Here is a 6,918-nt window from a genome sequence, read left to right on the forward strand (position 1 = left end):
TTGGATGCAATCAAATCATTGTCTTTGAAGTGATGTGAATGTACTTATTTCAATGCACTCACAATTGCTACAATAATATGAAATGATCATTGACAAAATATCAGTGCTCATAGTATTATAGTAGCAGGGGGCCTCCAATCCTTTCGATGTTGTTCCATTGGTAAAAGGTTTCTTATCTAGCTTGAATATGTACCAAAGGATGGACAAAGGTACATTAACATATCATGTAGGATTCCTCTATTAAATATGTAAATGTGTGATTCCTCCATTAACATATCATATACAATTCCTTTAGAGCTTGTTTTAATGTGTAAATCTTAGAGCTTGACAAACAAATATGTGTAGCATAGTCATTGCCATTTTAGGTTTTAGATAGCATGACTCTATGCATCACTGCAATTAGTCTTCTTGTTGACAAAATATGAAAAGAGGAAAGGAGAAGAGTGTAAATGAGGAGAGAGGGCACAGCTAGAGACCACACCACAAATGACTAATTGTACACTAGATTTACTTTAAAATGTAGAACATATTCATAGCAGTTTGCCATTCTGGCTTGTCAACTCCGTCTTCAAAGTACACTGGCTCTTCTGTGGCCATGATGGTAGTCATAAGAGCACAATTAGTAGTTTCAACCTGAAGTGCTTTTTCTTTAGCTGGTGGTCTACTTTCCCTAGTAGATTGTCTGAGTTGTTGTTGCTCTTCTCATGGTGTCTCTGGCAATTCTTGCTCTTCTTCGTCAAGCTTCTCTATAGGTGACTGAGTAATCGATGTGTCTATCTCTTGTGTATTTGAGGTTTTTCATTCTGATTCCTCATCAAAGATTACATCTCTAGAGATAATGACCTTTTGGTTGATGGGATCATACAACTTGTACGCTTTGCTTTCTTCACTATAGCCAACCATGATGCATTTACGTGACCGCATCTAATTTTCTGTGATGATTGTCATATATGTGGGCATATGCTATGCAACCCAATATGCAGAGATGCCCGATGCATGGCTTGTGTCCAGTGAAGGCTTCATAAGGTGTCATACCTTGAATTGGCTCGGTCAGAAGCTGATTAAGCAAGTAGTTTGTAGTGGCAATTGCTTCTGCCCAATACTAATTTGAAAGATGCTTCTCACTGAGCATTGCTCTAGCACTGTCTGCTAAAGTACCGTTCTTCCTTTCAACTCTTGCATTCTGCTGAGTATCTGCACAAGTGAATTGTCTTCGAATGCCATTACTTTTGCAAAAGTTCATGAATGTTTAGGATGTGTATTCACCTCCTCTGTTTGATCTCATGACTTTGATCTTTCTGCATGTTTGGTTGCCAATTGTGGCTTTGAATTCTTGAAATTTGGAAAAGACTTCATATTTCTCTTTCAAAAAGTAGACCCAACAATATCTGTTGTGGTCATTGATGAAAGTCAAGTAGTAAAGTGAACCATTGATGTTGCAGGTCTGGGCATAACCCCATACATTTGTATGAATCAAATCAAGAATACCTCATGTCCATATCTCTTGTGCCATACTGTCAAAAGTGGCATTTGTTGCAATTGAGCTAACATGGCATGCAAGTCTGTTACTGAAGCTAGGATTATGAACAAGCATCCTTCCTTGAATGCTTTTCCTACTAGCTCATATCCTCTAGATTTATCTCTGATCAGCAGGCATTCATCTCCATCAAAGATGACTCGATAGTTGTGTTCTGTCATTTGCCCAATTAACAAGAGGTTTTTGCTGAGCTTTGGAACGTAGAGTACATCTCTCACCAATCCTTTCATACTAGTGAAATTGTTCATAGGGACAATGCCTTTCCCTTGAATTCGATTCAGTGTGTTATCTGTAGTGTAGATAACATTCTTTTGTCCTTCTAATGGTTTCATCTCTCTGAACCATTCCTAATGTTTTGTCATGTGAGATGATGCAACATTGTTGATGTACCAAGAATCCTGATCTGCTTGATCAACTTGATAACTGCATTCCCCTTTTGAATTGCAGTCAATGTCAAGATACACTGTTTCAGTCTTCTGCATATTCTCACTTGCAAGAAACATATTCTTAGGTTCATTGGCATAATGACTGTGATTTGAATGTCCACCGCAATGATTTTATCTTCCTTAAAAATTCCCTTGATTGCTGTCGGATTGACCACCTTGGTCATACTACTTCTTGTGGCAATCTCTTTCATAGTGTCCAAACTTATGACAGTAATTGCACTGAATTTTTGACATGTTGGTGGATGCATTCTCTCGTCCTTGGAATCTTACTCTGTTGGAATGATTTCCTTTTGGATTCTGATGCTGATGTTGTTGAGGATGAGGATGATGCTGACTTTGCTAATGACTTTGTTGTTGATGATGACCACTTCGTTGAAATGATCTACCTCTGCCTCTTCCTTTGCTTTATATGAAGCTGTGAACGCTCGATCATTGGAATGACCTTTGCATGCATGAATGGCATGAGTCCTGAGTTCTTCACCAACTAAAACTAGACTGGAGCTCTTCAAGTGTTGGAATTTTCCATTGAATGGCAATACTCTGGACTAGATTCCCATATCCCTCTCCTAGTCCATTCAGGATGACTTAAACCATTTCTACGGGATTCATGGTCTCTCTTGCTGCTACGAGTTGATTGTTGTAATCCTTGATCCTGGCATGACTAGTTTTATTGCTTTTGCAGAAACTCTCGTTTATCTGGTTTCTTAATGTGAGAATCCTCGAAGTGTTCTTAGACTTGTAAATATTGCATGCTTCTTTTGATGTCTTGACTATGTTGAGATGTCCTAACATGACATCTTGCACATTCTTCTTGATCAAATGATATGCATATTTGTCTTTCTTCTCCCATTCTACCTACGCTCAGGCAATGGCAGGATCTACTACACGTGTGATCACTGGTCTAGGAGTAGACCCATTGACATACTCGCATTTTTCTTGAAGTACAAGAATGGTCTCCATTGGTATTTCCATGTGCCGTAATTGGAGTTGTCTAGCATAGCAGATGCCTCCAAATTGAGGTTGCCAGTGGTAGACATGGTGCAAGAAATGTACTCAAAGTGTATGTAACATCACTGTCCAAATCAATTGCAATACACTAACTATATTAAGTGAAATCTCAATTGTCGGTGAAGATAGAACTGCAATATATAATCCAAATATTACAAAGCTTGTGGCAAATGATATCGGGAATAGCAAAGAGGCTTTACAAGGCTCAAATGTGTAAACAATGCCGAAAAATAGCCAAATAAGCTTTACAATGCCATGTGTAGACATTGAAGACTTTGGAGGAGATCTTTGTAGATGGCAAGGTATGGAGGGCACTCTAGTACGCAGTTGCCTCAATCGTTGTAGGAGGCGTTGAACGACTTGAGCAACTTAGAGGTGGCCGCTGGTGTAGCATTGGCGACGGCTATTGCTGGAGGTCCAACCTAATAGTCGTGTGCTATTGCAAGTCTTACAGAGTCAATGGCTGGAGAGGCTTAGACGTTGAGCCATCTTTGGATGTGCCTTGGAGAGCCACCCATGGCCTGAAGGAATTGTTGCTGAGGAGTGACTGGAGCGGTTCATCGATTGCAGCATTTAAGATGTTGCGTTGGATCGATGGTCACCTTTAGATCAACCATCCATCTAGATCTGCAAACACCGTGGTGAATGTTGCTAGCTGCCTTGCGGTTGAGCTAAGCCATTTATGTTCCATGGCTGGAGGTTGAGAGCATGGCTGAGCCTCTATTGCTCAACCCATGAGCGTTGGTAGCTAGTCATTGAATACATTGATGGCGGTTGTTGGCAGCAGATCGATGGAGGTGTAGGTTGCTAGTGTTGGGAGGCCTACTTGATGATCTTGATCTTGAGGGAAGGTGAAGCCGCCTGGATGTTGTATAGCTTTGGAGGATGTTGGCAGGTTGTTCGTTGTTGGTGAGCCGAGTTGTGAGGAAGCACTATAGTAGGCCGTGAGCCTTAGACACTGCAGGTGGTGGAGAGGCATCTAAAGTCATTAGGTGGCGGATTTGAAGGTCCAGTCGATGTTGTTGTTGCAAAGTTTGTGCTAGAGCCAGTAGCCAACAAAGCTACGCTATGAGATTTCGCCTTGCCTTGAGAGTTGTTGTTGCATGCGCCTTGTAGATGTAGTCGGAGCTGGCCACCTTGTAGAGTCGATAACATGTGCCTTGTAGAGTCGATTGGATTGTAGATGCCTTGGATATCTCAGACGTAGCTTACTTGCTTTGATAGATAGCTGTAGATAGTTTCTCTTTCTATCTTAGAACAAGGAGAATGTAGATACTATCTTCTCTCTCCCTCACATAGAAGACTTTGAAGGACTCGCTCTTTTTCTCTCGGATCTCTCAAGCAAGAAGAAGAGGATTAAGTCTCTCTCTCACAAGAATGAAATCTTATAATGAACAATGAACGGAAATTCTCACAAAGAATGGACGGAATTCTCTCAATGGACATAAATTTTCTATCACTCTATGGAAGTGAATGGAACACTTAATCTCTCAATCTTTCGATCACTCAATGTATCACACTCTCTCACACGGATCATAATGCCTCAGCAGAAGGCAAGGGAGCTCTGATACCATGACAAAATATGAAGAGAGGAGAGGAGAAAAGTGGAGATGAGGAAAGAGGGCACAGCTAGAGAGCACACCACAAATGACTAACTGTACACTAGATTTAGTTGAAAATGTAGAATATATACAAGCCCTTTTAGGGTCAGGGTTAGGGTTAGGGTTTCTAACCCTTTCCTTTATGGCACTCTATGTGTTAGTGCTATGCACAATATTTTAACACATGATGTTGAGATGGTTTCTCAACACTTCTTACAAGCATAGTTTGCTGAGGGCTTGAATCTTGGAATATTATTAACATGTACATGACTACTCTTCCTTTTACTTATCTTTTGAGTTCCTCACGAGTTTGTAAGGATTTTAAAGGGAAATGAATACTAAAAACACATGTATTTACATAATTGAGTACAAGTTCTAATTCCATTCTCCCTTATTGTAGTCTTGAATTGATTTCAATGCGTGTGTTAGTTGATATAGTGGTAAAATATTTAAAGCTACTACATATAAAGCTTTCATTGGTCGTTTTTTATGTTATGTTTTTCCTATGGATTGATAATTTAGGGTGAGAAAAATAAACTATAGTTTCTCAAATTTCTTCCTTAATCATGTTTGCAATACAAACAAGAATTGATAGATCTATTCTGCATGTACTTTAGGTGCTAGAATTTGAAAGCTATAAACCTACTTGATAGCATTAATTATATTAATCTCATTAATCTCTTTTGTTTTTTTAGAATCGTATAATATCTCAAAATAAAATTAGAGTTATATAAGTAATATTTTTTCCCCAATAAAAATTTAGTAATACTACACTAAATCAAAATCGTAGCATGAAACAATAGCATTGGCTAAATGGAAACTTTAACATGAAATAATAACACAAAATCAAGACAGCGTAAAGTGTTCTCTGTTAATCCCATAATGTTGGTGCAATTTTGTGTAGATTTGTATGCCAGTGATGATATCATCTATTACCTTGTCTTTACTTCTAAGACATTGCCTTTAAGTCATCAAGGTAAACTGTGATCTATATGCAATAAGTGATCAAATTCGGCCATATTTATGTTATATAAGAGTGCCATGATGTGCATGTGGGCACACAACATAATAGACTACTGTTACAAAAAAGTCACTCTCAATTTATAGAGGTGTGCATGAATTTGACATCATCCGTGCATAATGGTCATGTCCATTTATGCATACTCTTCCTCTACATTTTTGTAGTTTGTTAAGGGATGTCACTTAGTGAGGTCCTAACTCTATCATCATAGATTTGTCAATGAAACATTAGATTTAATCTACTTGTCAAAGACTAACTAAAAGCTTCCTTTGGTAGACAATACTTGGTGCAGTCAAATGGAGTTATCTTTGCTAGTTACAAACTTCATCATTGGAAGTGGTGACTTAAAATAAGTTGAAGGTTGTAATAACGGACCTTGAAATTGCAAGGTGACTTAAAGTAAGTTGAAGGTTGTAATATATGACCTTAAAACTGTAAGGGCCCATGATATTATAAGTTTGCATGTTTTTAAGGTGCTCATAAATTCATTATAACTCTCACATATCTTCCTTATCACAACTCTATGTTGGTTCATAAGATGTCATCATTATATCAACATGTATAGCAACTAAACATCTTGGCGTGTAGCAAAATACAACAAATATGAACTATTTTAAAATGTATAGATGTATTGTATCTTGCCATTATATTCTGAAAATAGGGATGTAATCTACTCGGCTTTTTGAATATTCTATCATACTAAAATAGAATTTTGCATGTCACATCGTTTCCTATTTTCTTACGATGGTTGTACATGGAAATGGAAAGTGGAAAGCATGTAGCCATGCTACCTTCAACTTGTGATATTTTTGTGAGATATTTCTATGGGAAGAATATTATTATATGACTTCAAGGAGATATGATGTTCATAAAGGAGAGACTATAACCTTAGATGGGAAAGAACTAGGGTTCCATGGCCTTGAATGATGTTGATGAGAAGAAGGATGACTATGACTTTATAATTCTTTCAAAAAAGAAAATATCCATCCAATTTGGGTTTTGAGCTTGGATACTTGATTGTGAGATCTTTTAAATTTCAAAAAGATAACACGAGAAATTATGACGTGTGCACTATTTGGAGCCAAATAGTGAATGTCCAAAAGAACGTGAAGTATGTGAAAGTGCCAAGATAGAAAGAGAGAAGTCAAATGTATACACTTTTTAATGCTTGAAATTTATCATCAAACACAAGGATGATATAGACATTGACAAAGTGGGGAAAAAATGTATTGATAAGGATGAAATATCAAAGATGGTATGCAAAAACACTCGTGATATACATTATCGATAGCCATATGTGCACAA

This window comes from Dipteris shenzhenensis, chromosome 19 (genome assembly GCF_047967505.1).
Source record: "Dipteris shenzhenensis isolate YYH24624 ecotype China chromosome 19, Dip_SZ_1.0, whole genome shotgun sequence".
Lineage (NCBI taxonomy): Eukaryota > Viridiplantae > Streptophyta > Polypodiopsida > Gleicheniales > Dipteridaceae > Dipteris > Dipteris shenzhenensis.